This window comes from Kogia breviceps, chromosome 17, assembly GCF_026419965.1.
Source record: "Kogia breviceps isolate mKogBre1 chromosome 17, mKogBre1 haplotype 1, whole genome shotgun sequence".
Taxonomy (NCBI): domain Eukaryota; kingdom Metazoa; phylum Chordata; class Mammalia; order Artiodactyla; family Physeteridae; genus Kogia; species Kogia breviceps.
The window spans coordinates 14,844,102-14,857,006 of NC_081326.1; positions in this window are offsets into that span (position 1 = coordinate 14,844,102).

Sequence of the window (12,905 nt, forward strand, 5' to 3'; positions counted from 1 at the left end):
ATATTTATGAGCATAGCAAGGAGGGAGACATAATTTAACTAGTATCAATTCTTGCACAGTATAGAAATGGTTAATTGTCTGTGATTATTATCTAGACTTACTATGGACACCACAATAATAATTTCTGAAAGGTTGTTACTTTTTATTATACTCAAACATGACTTTTAATTCTGTTTTGATCTTTATTTATTTACAATATCACATCACATTTATTCTTTGCTTTGTAAGTTTTGCAAAGGCCCTTGGCCAAAAACAGTAATATTCTGATAAAACCTGATCTGATTTGACTATTTGAATTAGTTTAAATACCAGAACTAGAAAATAATAGAAATAATTTGTGCCAGTTAAAAGGAAATTGTTTCAGAAAATTGAGTAACTTCAAATTAACTTTTTATGATGACTGTCTTGTAATTTTGTGCATAATTTTCTCTTAATTCTCTGGAACATTACTAAATTCGTCTCTGGAGGTCTTGTTCAAGTTCAATCTGTTTTTTTGTGTAAATGGACAAGGTCCATTTTTCAAAAATTTTGTGTGGCATTGAAGTAAACATAAGCTATGTCCCTAGTGCCTTGGATGGAGACTGCTTCAATGACGAGTAATTAACTCCTGCATCCCTACAGTAAACTTGTATGTACTAAAAGGTACAAATATTACCTTCACTGCATCAGATTCAATGTTAGGTACTGGGGATATAGAAAGAAGATTTCGTTCTTTGCCTTCAGGGAGCTCATAATAACAATGACAATCCTCAAATGTGTCTTTTTTCCCTTGGTGAACAGTTTTGTTTTTACTTTATTTTTTATTGGAGTATAGTTGATTTACAAAGTTTTGTTGCTTTCAGGTGTACAGCAAAGCGATTCAGTTATAATACATATATATCTATTTTTTTAAGCTTCTTTCCCCTTATAGGTTATTATAAAATACTGAGTATAATCCCCTGTGCTATACATTAGGTCCTTCTTGGTTATCTATTTTATATATAGTACTGTGTATATATTAATCCAAAATTCCTAATTTATCTCTTCCTCCCTTTTCCCCTTTGGTAACCTAAGTTTTTTTCTATGTCTGTAAGTCTATTTCTATTTTGTATATAAGCTCATTTGTATTTTTTTTTTGTTAGATTCCACATATAAGCAATATCGTATGGTATTTGTCTTTCTCTATGTGACTCACTTCACTTAGTATGATAACCTCCAGGGCCACCCATGTTGCTGCAAATGGCATTATTTCATTCTTTTTTATGGCTGAGTAATATTCCATTGTATATATGTACCACATCTTCTTTATCCATTCCTCTGTTGATGGACACTTCGTTTGTTTCTATGTCTTGGCTATTGTGAATAGTGCTGCAATGAATATTGGGATGCATGTATCTTTTTGAATTATAGTTTTGTCTGGATATATGCCCAGAAGTGGGATTGCTGGATCATATAGCAACTCTAGTTTTTTGAGGAACCTCTGTACTGTTTTCCATACTGGCTGCACCAATTTACATTCCCACCAACAGTGTAAGAGGGTCCCTTTTCTCCACACCCTCTCCAGCATTTATTATTTGTAGACTTTTTAATGATGGCCATTCTGACCAGTGTGAGGTGACACTTCATTGTACTTTGATTTGCATTTCTCTAATAATTAGAGATGTTGAGCATCTTTTCATGTGCCCTTTGGCCATCCATATGTGTTCTTCAGAGAAATATCTATTAAGGTATTCTGCCCATTTTTTGATTGGGTAAAAATGTCTTTTAGATCTTTATAATCTTTCTTTTCTTCCCCCATCACATCTAATCAATCACTAAGTTCTGTCAATATAACTCTATCGGTGGTTCTTAACATTGGCTGCACAGGTTAAATCTCACCAGGGAGCTTTAAAAAAAATACCAATGCTTGGGTTCCACCCCCAGAGATCTGACTTGGAAAATGCAGATGATTCCAACGTGCATCCAAGAATGAGAACCGCTGCTCTAGACCAGGAGTTGGCAACTTTTCCTGTAAGGGACTAGATAGTAAGTATTTTAAGCTTTGGGACAATGTTGTCCTTTTTGCTACTCTGCTATTGTAGCACAGAAGCAGTGAGAGAAGGTATAATTTTCTGTGTCATGAAATATTCTTCTTGATTTTTTTCAACCATTTAAAAATGTAAAAACCATTCTTAGCTTATGGGCTGTACAAAAACAAGCAGTGGGTCAGATTTGGTCCACGGCTGTAGTTTGCTAACCTCTGCTCTAGAACAGCTCAGAAACCTAGGTGCTCATCAGAATCATCTGTGACTTTTAGAGAAGTGTCTGGTCTTGCCCCTGGAGATTCTGATTTAGGAGGTCTGTGTGGCACCAGGCAAATCTATTGTGCAAGGAGGGTTTAAGAATCCCTGTTCTGAATTTACTGAATCTTTCTTCTCTTCCAAATCCTCACCCCCATTTCCCCCTTTCAGGCCTTCATTACCTTGCACCTGCACCTTGGTGATCACCTCTACCTATGTTTCTAGTCTAGACTCTCACTAACCAATCTTCTACACTTCCACATTTCTTACCTTGCTTCAAACCTTCCAATGGCTTCCATTGCCTACAGGACAAAGTTCGTATCCTCTAGCAAGTCAGACAATGGTTTTTATTATCTGGCTTTTGCCTATGAACTAGTCTCCTCACACTCTTGGTTCATGGCAAAACAGGCTACTTGCAGTCCATACTACACTCTCTCTTGTTTGCATGATTGGGCTCATGTTGGTCTCCCCCGCTGGAAAGCCCTTTTCTGCTGGCACATGTCTACTTGTCCTTCAAGATACAGGAGAATTCTTTCCCTCCTCTCTTTTCACAGCTGGGTTAGCTGTCTGGATTAGATGACCCTCTGATGAGTTCTCATAGCCCATTAGCTTACCTTTTGCATAACATGTTTCATATGACATTGAAATCATCTGTTTAAAAATGAATTATTTGAAATCAGGAACCCAGTTTTATCTTTATAACATAGCACTTAGTGCAATACTTGATACGTAGTAGGTGCTCAATAAATGCTTATTGACTGGAACCCTGTAAAGAAAGCAGGGCAGGTAATATTTTTCCCATTGCAGAAACAAGAGAACTGAGGCTCTGAGGCAATGATGACTTCCTCAGGGTTTGCCCAGCTACTAAGTCGGGGAGCCAAAACAAATTTCTAGTTTCTTATTGGCAGCTTCAAGCTTTCTCCCTCACACCCAAGATTCCTCTGAAGCACAGCTGCAAGCCATCTGTGAGCGCTCTAGCTACATGTTGTTACATGTTGTTGTGGAAGGTACACTAAACTGAGAGTTATGAAATCTGACCCCAACTCTCAACTTTTCTAGTAATTGGGGATATGGACACCAGCTTCCTAGTCTGCAAATGAGGAGATTCAACTGGATTCTTAGGATTTTTCTTAATTCTTAAAGAAAAAGTTCTGTCAAGTAGTTATTTTTACTTAATTTGTTTATTTTCAATTCCATTTATTAGTAGAACCTGATACCAAACTAAAACACAGAAACGTGAAATAATTTGTTCAGAGCCTCCCTGCAAACTGGTGGTAGAATAGGAAACAAGCCTCTGTTACTTTTCTACTGCTGCCGTAATAGGTTGCCACAAACTTAGTAGCTTAAAACAACACAAGTTTATTATCTCACAGTTCTGGAGGTCAGAAGTCTGGGTGGCTCAGCTGGCTTCTCTGTTTAGTCTCTCACAAAGCTGAATAAAACTGTCAGCTGGCCTGGGCTCTTATCTGGAAGCTCTAGGAAAGAATCGGCCTTCAGGCTCATACAGATTGTTGGCAGAATTCAGTTCCCTGTGGTTGTAGGACTGATGTTCCTGTTTTCTTGCTGGCTACTAGCTGGAGGCTCTTCTCAGCTTCTAGAGGCTGCTCATATTCTTTGACTTGTGGCTTTCTTTCTTCATCTTCATAACCAGTAACTGGGGTATGCTCACTGACCTTCCTCCTATTGCATCTCTTCTGACTCTCTGCTTTCTTCTTTTGCTTTTAAGGGCTCATGTGATTATATGGTGCCTGCCTGGGTAATCCATGATAGTTTCCCTCTATTAAGGTCAGGTGGTCAGTAACCTTAATTACAATTGCAGTGTCTTTTCATAGCACTACCTAGATTAGTGTTTGATTGAATAGCTAGGGGATGGGAATCTTGGGGAACATCTTTAGAATTATGCCTAACACAAAGCCCAAACTACCTGATTTGTGTGTGTGTGTGTGTGTGTGTGTGTGTGTGTGGTACACGGGCCTCTCACTGTTGTGGCCTCTCCCGTTGTGGATCACAGGCTCCGGACGTGCAGGCTCAGCGGCCATGGCTCACAGGCCCAGCTGCTCCGCAGCATGTGGGATCTACCTGGACCAGGGTACAAACCCATGTCTCCTGCATCAGCAGGCGGACTCTCAACCACTGCACCACCAGGGAAGCCCTTAGTCATTATTTTTTAATGCATTTTTATTGGGTTCACTTTTATTGTACATAAAAGTACACTAATCATAAACACACAACTTGATGAATTGTTACAAAGTGAGCATACCTGTGTCACTATGGCCCAGATCAAGAAAGAGAATATTACCAGTCCCTCAAAAGTCCTACCCAGGTCCCTCTCTAGTCACTAGCCTCTCTCCTCCCCAAAGGTAATTGCCTTGACTTCTAATACCATGGGTTACTATATTCCATTGTTACTTTCACTCAGATGCATGGTTAGAGAGATAGTGGGGCATTTGCCAATGTCCTGATTAAGCCTTAGTCTTAGGCAGGCTCTGTGAACCTGGGGTCATGGGTATGGCCTTCACAAGTGTTCTTGCCTGTTCTGTAGGTGTGATACTGGACCTAATTCTTTCCCCTCCCCTAAGGGTAGAGCTTCTGCCTCAACCCCCTCCCCATTGCCTATCCTCAGATGCAGTGGGCTTCTACCAATGCTCTCAGGCTACAGTTTTGATGTTCTTTCCCCCGAAGTTTAAAGCTTTTCTTCCATTAGCGAGATCAGGGCGATAGGCCTGGATGGAGTTTTGGCAGTGGCTGCTGTTTTTCTCCTTCAGAGATCACCGTGGAGGAAGATTTCTCAGGATTGTCTCTGATATTCTCTGTAAGTCCCTGGAAGCATTTCTGGAGGATCTGCAGAAAGGTGCAGAAGGTGCAAACCCTTCTTATGTCTGTGACCCCCAGGGGCTTCGTACTCTTGCACCAGCCCACACTTAGCCTTTAGCAATTTGTTAAAGATTTCTAGGTTAATCTTCTTACTGGCTGCTATGGACTGAATTGTGTCCCTGCAAAATTTATACATTGCAGCCCTAACCTCCAATGTAATAATATTTGGAAGGTAATTAGGTTTAGATGAGGTCATGAGGGTGGGGTCCTCATTTAGGATTAGTGCCCTTATAAGAGACCAGAGAGCTTTATCTCTCTCTCTGCCATGTGACAACACAGTAAGAAGGCAGTCATCTGCATACCAGGAAAAGTGCTCTCACTGGAATCCAACCATACTGGCACCCTGATCTCTGACTTCCAGTCTCCAGAACAGTAAGAAAATAACTTTCTGCTGTTTAAGCTACTCAGTCTATGGTATTTTGTTATGGAAGCCCAAGCTGACTAATACACTGGCTTATATGCTGTTTGCCTGTATCTACTCCAGCTAAGCAAATGCTAAGGTCCTGTTTCTCCCTGCAGGTGCCAATCTCTCTCTCAATTTTGGATTAGTAGTTCTGTGACCTCAGTTCTCTGGCAGATTCAAGATAAATAATTATTCTCAATTTGTTCAGCTTTTTCTTATTCTGAAGGTGGGAGTGATGCTCTTTCCAGCTCTTTATTCTCTGAGCTGAACTATGAAGGTTCATTAGTGACCTCTTGGCCATGTTGCCCTAACCCATCTCAGTGACAAGCTACAATAGAAATTTACTTCAGATTCAGCATTCAGAATAGTAGTGTTATGTACAATAGATCTGCTATGGGGCAACCCTAAACAGAGAGATAAATAGGAACTCAATTGGCTTTCTCTCTCCTCTTCAAGTATATGTACCACAAACATATTTTCTGAATTAATAATGGGGACGTATTGTCTGGCACTTGGTCTGGAATGTTACCAAATGCTCATAAATGGGGCTGTCTTGGAAAATCTGTAAGTACACAAGACATAAAGTAGCCTTGTGGTGGATACACCACTTAGATTCCCTTTTAAGGAAGGACTTGTTGCTCAGCTGTGGAGAATGCCATCTTTAGGTAGCATCTAGTCATCAGTTTCCCAAGCGTCTGCCTCAGCTTCTGAGGGCTGCCTGGCTTGAGGTCACACCCTTCCCAGGCAGCTCACATCCTGTGACTGAGAGGTACGGGTTATTCTGATGGGCAATGCTCACCCCAGGGCTCCCCACCAGGTTGATCAAGAATTTGTCATCCTTGGGCTTCCCTTGGGCGCAGTGGTTGTGAGTCTGCCTGCCGATGCAGGGGACATGGGTTCGTGCCCCGGTCCGGGAAGATCCCACATGCCGTGGAGCGGCTGGGCCCGTGAGCCATGGCCGCTGAGCCTGCGCGTCCGGAGCCTGTGCTCCGCAACGGGAGAAGCCACAACAGTGAGAGGCCCGTGTACCGCAAAAAATGGAAAAAAAAAAAAAAAATTTGTCATCCTTGAATTGCAGTTCAACTTCTTCATTTGCCCAATCCTGCTTCCCCCTCTTTCCTTTCATGGTGTGGATCCCTAATAAGTAACTAGCACTCTAATCGCCTATCAGTATTGGCGTCCAGAGAACCCAACCTGAAACAAGCACTGTACTTTAATTTTCTCTTTTGTAGTTTTTATCCTCATATTGTTCATAGTAGCCATCACGTTTTAAGTGCCAAAAAATGTGTTAATTGATTTTTGACTGATTTGGTTGATTAGAATCAATGAGAAATGGGGTGGATATCACAATCTGAGTTTACTGTGGGATGCACTGCCTTACATTTTTTCAGCCTTGACTTCATTCTGGATTACTCTCTTTCTCTCATTCCTCACATCCAAGCCTCCAAATGTATTTGAAGTCCTACCTTCAAATTCTTCCTTTCTTTCCCACCCTCAGCCAATCCATTTTTCACAAAGAAACCGGAGTGACCTTTAAAAAAATATAAGTCAGGGCTTCCCTGGTGGCGCAGTGGTTGAGAGTCCGCCTGCCAATGCAGGGAGTGCGGGTTTGTGCCCCGGTCTGGGAGGATCCCACATGCCGCGGAGTGGCTGGGCCCGTGAGCCATGGCCGCTGAGCCTGCGCGTCCGGAGCCTGTGCTCCACAGCGGGAGAGGCCACAACAGTGAGAGGCCCGCGTACCGCAATATATATATATTATATATATATATATATATATATATATATATATATATATATATATATATATAAGTCAGATCATATCCCTTACGAAAAATCCTTTGATGGCTTCCCACTGCACTTAGGATAAAGTCCAAATTCCTCAATGTGGCCAGTAAGGCTTTGCATGAACTGGCTGGGGCTCGCTTCTCTGGTTTCACCTTCTATTATTTTCCCCTTTACTCCATGTCTGCCTGTTCTGTGACCACACCTGTTCCTACCACGCAGGGCCTTTTCCTCACAGTTTTTTTTTTTTAACTTTTTATTTTATATTGGAGTATAGTTGATTAATAATGTTGTGTTAGTTTCAGGTGTACAGCAATGAACTTATTTTCCTCACAGTTTAACTAGAGTCCTTGCCAAATCTTTAGCTGGGGCAGTCTCACCTTTCAGTTGAAAAACACCTTTTCTGAAAGACCTTCCCTGGTCATACTACCAAAAGTAGCTTTCCTCCTTTCTTCACATTTTTCCTACATCACTTAAAAAAAGAATTGTATTGGAGTATAGTTGATTTACAATGTTGTGTTAGTTTTAGGTGTACAGCAAAGTGATTTAGTTATACATATACATATATTCATTCTTTTTCAGATACTTTTCTCATATAGGTTATCACAGAATATTTCGTAGAGTTCCCTGTGCTATGCAGTAGGTCCCGGTTGGTTATCTATCTTATATATAGTAGTGTGTGTATGTTAATCCCAAGCTTCTGATTTATCCCTCCCCCCCCACATTTCCCCTTTGAGAACCATAAGTTTGCTTTTGATATCTGTAAGTCAGTTTCTGTTTTTACATCACTTTTTACTATTTGAAATTACCTTATTTGTTATTTACTTATGCTCTGTCTCACTCTAGTAGAATATAAGCTGTAGGAGGTCAAATCCCTTATCTATCTTGTTTACTTTTGTGTTCAGTTCCTATAATAGTATAGTTCCTGGCTTTATAAATACTTTTTCAAGGAATGAATAAATGCCATGGTTGAATTTACTCAATTTCCTTCAAATTTTGGCACCTTGTAAATGCAGATTCTCATAGTCTTTAAAAGTATAACAGTTAAGCATATGGGTTTTTTGGTTTTTTTGTTTGTTTGTTTAAGCCAGATTGCTTGGATTCAAATACCAGTTTTACAGATTGCTAAATGGTGTGACACTGAGCAAGTTACACATCTCTGCAAGCCTCTTTCCTCCCCTTCCTGCCCCCATGGGGATAATACTAATTAGTATCCACCACAAGAGTTATGATGAGGAATATATGAGATAATCCATGCAACACGATTAGAACAAAGTATACTTAGAACAGGTACATAGTACTCCATAAATATTAGTTATTAATTGTAGTACAGGGTGTTATATGGAGATATTGCCATAAATGTGGGTAGAATCCACAGTCATCTGAGTACTAAGCTTTCAGAGACAGTGGGAAAGTTCTCCTGCTTCAAAATCTTCTATACATCTGCTAAACTGCTTGACATTTTACCTTTAGGTTTTTTTTTTTTAAACATCTTTATTGGAGTATTATTGCTTACCAATGGTGTGTTAGTTTCTGCTTTATAACAAAGTGAATCAGCTATACATATACACACATCCCCATATCCCCTCCCTCTTGCGTCTCCCACCCATCCTCCCTATCCCACCCCTCTAGGTGGTCACAAAGCACCGAGCTGATCTCCCTGTGCTATGCAGCTGCTTCCCACTAGCTATCTCTTTTACATTTGGTAGTGTATATAGGTCCATGTCACTCTCTCACTTCATCCCAGCTTACCCTTCCCCCTCCCTGTGTCCTCAAGTCCATTGGTCCATTGTCTATGTCTGCGTCTTTATTCCTGTCCTGCCCCTAGGTTTATCAGGACCATTTTTTTTTTTTTTTTAGATTCCATATATATGTGTTAGCATGCAGTATTTGTTTTACTCTTCCTGACTTACTTCACTCTGTATGACAGACTCTAGGTCCATCCACCTCACTACAAATAACTCAATTTCTTTTCTTTTCATGGCTGAGTAATATTGCATTGTATATATGTGCCACATCTTCTTTATCCACTCATCTGTCGATGGACACTTAGGTTGCTTCCATGTCCTGGCTATTGTAGATAGTGCTGCAATAAACGTTGAGGTACATAACTCTTTTTGAATTATGGTTTTCTCAGGGTATATGCCCAGTAGTGGGATTGCTGGGTCGTATGGTAGTTCTATTTGTAGTGTTTGAAGGAACCTCCATACTGTTCTCCATAGTGGCTGTATCAATTTACATTCCCACCAACAGTGCAAGAGGGTTCCCTATTCTCCACACCCTCTCCAGCATTTATTGTTTGTAGATTTTTTGATGATGGCCATTCTGATCAGTGTGAGGTGATACCTCATGGTAGTTTTGATTTGCATTTCTCTGATGATTAATGATGTTGAGCATCCTTTCATGTGTTTGTTGGCAATCTGTAGATCTTCTTTGGAGAAATGTCTATTTAAGTCTTCTGACCATTTTTGGATTGGGTTGTTTTTTTTTTTCGATATTGAGCTTTATGAGCTGCTTGTAAAATTTGGAGATTAATACTTTGTCAGTTGCTTTATTTGCAAATATTTTCTCCCATTCTGAGGGTTGTCTTTTTGTCTTGTTTATAGTTTCCTTTGCTGTGCAAAAGCTTTGAAGTTTCATTAGGTCCCATTTGTTTATTTTTGTTTTTATTTCCATTTCTCTAGGAGGTGGGTCAAAAAGGATCTTGCTGTGATTTATGTCATGGAGTGTTCTGCCTATGTTTTCCTCTAAGAGTTTTATAGTGTCTGGCCTTACATTTAGGTTTTTAATCCATTTTGAGTTTCTTTTCGTGTATGGTGTTAGGGAGTGTTCTAATTTCATTTTTTTACGTGTAGCTTTTACGTGTCCAGTTTTTCCAGCACGACTTGTTGAAGAGGCTGTCTTTTCTCCATTGTATATTCCTGTCTCCTTTATCAAAAATAAGGTGACCATATGTGTGTGGGTTTATCTCTGAGCTTTCTATTCTGTTCCATTGATCTATATTTCTGTTTTTATGCCAATACCATACTGTCTTGATTACTGTAGTTTTATAATATAGTCTGAAGTCCAGGAGCCTGATTCTTCCAGCTCCGTTTTTATTTCTCAAGATTGCTTTGGCTATTTGGGGTCTTTTGTGTTTCCATACAAATTGTGAAATTTTTTGTTCTATTTTTTGTGAAAAATGCCATTGGTAGTTTGATAGGGATTGCATTGAATCTGTAGATTGCTTTGGTTAGTATAGTCATTTTCACAATGTTGATTCTTCCAATCCAAGAACATGGTATATCTCTCCATCTGTTTGTTTCACCTTTAATTTCTTTCATCAGTGTCTTATAGTTTTCTGCATACAGGTCTTGTGTCTCCTTAGGTAGGTTCTTTAGGTATTTTTTTCTTGCAATTTAGTCATGGTTTATCTTCACCAAGCAGCTATGCAGGTTGGATGAGGAATGATCAGAGTAGAAGGACAGAAGACAGAGTACCCAAAGACTGGGGAATACCAATGTAGAAGGAAACCAGAAAATGTGGGTGCAGGTAGCAGATAGATTGTGTCAGAGAGATCCAGAGAGGGTGAGAACATAAGTGAGAGGCTGGACATAACAAGGGCTCCTATCCTTGGAAGGATTAGAGGAAATAAAGCCCTCTGATACAAAGGAACTGGATCTGGGAACCAAGCCTGAGATTAAGGAATAGATAACATCTAGTTCTCAGACTGGAATATAAGATAGTTAATGCAGGTGGGGAACAGAGCTCCTGTACAGGGAACAATATTGGTCTCAGATTTGGTCATTTGGTTATAATATAACTAGAGGTATTTAAGAGCTGGAATCCAAAGAGTTCTTGAGATCTTTACAGTGGAGGCATGGTTGGTACAGTAACGAGGACTTGGGCTAGAGTCAGACACTTAGGTTTCAGCTCTGCTGTTGCAATCTATCTTACTTTGGGTAGTTACTTAACTCCTCTGAACTTCATTTTCCCTATCTGATGAAAAAGAAAATTATATATTTATATATATATATATATATGGTAGTTTTTCGGGGAAGATTAAGTGAGCTAACTTGTGGAAGCATTCCACTGAGTTCCAGGCATGGCATAGAAGCTCAATAAATGATAGTTTCTTTTCCTGCTGTTGGTCTTTCGTATGTTTGCATGAACGTTTTTGCATTTGCTCTATTAATAATAGTTCTTTTTGCCTGTCAAGGGCAAAACATTGTAGCAATGAACAGTTTGATTAAAGGAAGGTGGGATAAAACAGGAAGAAGAAATAATAGTGAGTGTCAGGCTTGGGTGAAGTATCCGGTGGGGTATCACTGATATGCTCTGGGGCAGGGATCCCCAACCCCTGGGCCACGGACCAATACCAGTCCATGGCCTGCTAGGAACGGGGCTGCACAGCAGGAGGTGAGTGGCAGTGAGTGAGCGAAGCTTCATCTGTATTTACAGCTGCTCCCCATCACTCGCATTACCACCTGAGCTCTGCCTCCTGTCAGATCAGCAGCGGCATTAGATTCTCATAGGAGCGCGAACCCTACTGTGAACTGCACATGCCAGGGATCTAGGTTGCAAGCTCCTTATGAGAATCTAATGCCTGATGATCTGAGGTGGAGCTGAGGCAGTGATGCCAGCGCTGGGGAGCGGCTGCAAATACAGATGATCATTAGCAGAGAGGTGTGACTGCACAGAGACCATAGTAAATCAATTGCTTGCAGACTCCTATCGAAACCCTATCAGTGAGTGGCAAGCGAGAACAAGCTCAGGGCTCCCACTGATTCTGCATTATAGTGAGTTGTATAATTATTTCATTATATATTACAATGAAATAATAATAGAAGTAAAGTGCACAATCAATGTAATGCGCTTGAATCATCCCCAAACCATCGCCCTCCCCACCTCCCCCCGTCTATGGAAAAATCGTCTTCCACGAAACTCCCTGGTGCCAAAAACATTGGGGACCACTGCTCTGGAGTATTCCAGGGTAGTCCTCTGGCAACTGGGAAGAAGACTTGCACATGCCCAGTTAACTGCTCCTCGTCTTTCCTTTCACTTACTCAGGGAAGTAATCTCTTTTCTTATTTCCCTGCCATATCAGAGGGATTACGGAGCGCGCCTTTATTCTTGTGATTATTTTGATTACTAGCTGTCTTCCTCACTGGGCTGCCAGCTCTGTGAGCGTAGGGGACATATCGGTACGCATTGTGTTCACAGTATGCAAAGTAACCACAACAGCACCTCACACATAGTAAGTGGGCACCAGGATCGGGAAGGGGAACACTAAAAACACTGGAGTGTTGAGATCATTTAAAACAAACTTTTCTTCCTTTATAGTTTTGCCTAGGGCCTTCAGAATTGTTAATTGCTGCACAGATATTAAGATTCATTTGAGAAATCTTGGAGATTTATAAACTCTTATTATCTACATCATGGGCAAAATTTTCTTTCTGGAAGGTCCTGTTATAGTTACTTATAAAATCTGCTGGTATCAGCAGCAGTGCATGTAAGACCTATGAAGCAACAACTGTACTTTATGGCTGCTGTAGGTGTGTGTGTGTGTGTGTGTGTGTGTGTGTTAATAAATTTATTTATTTATTTAT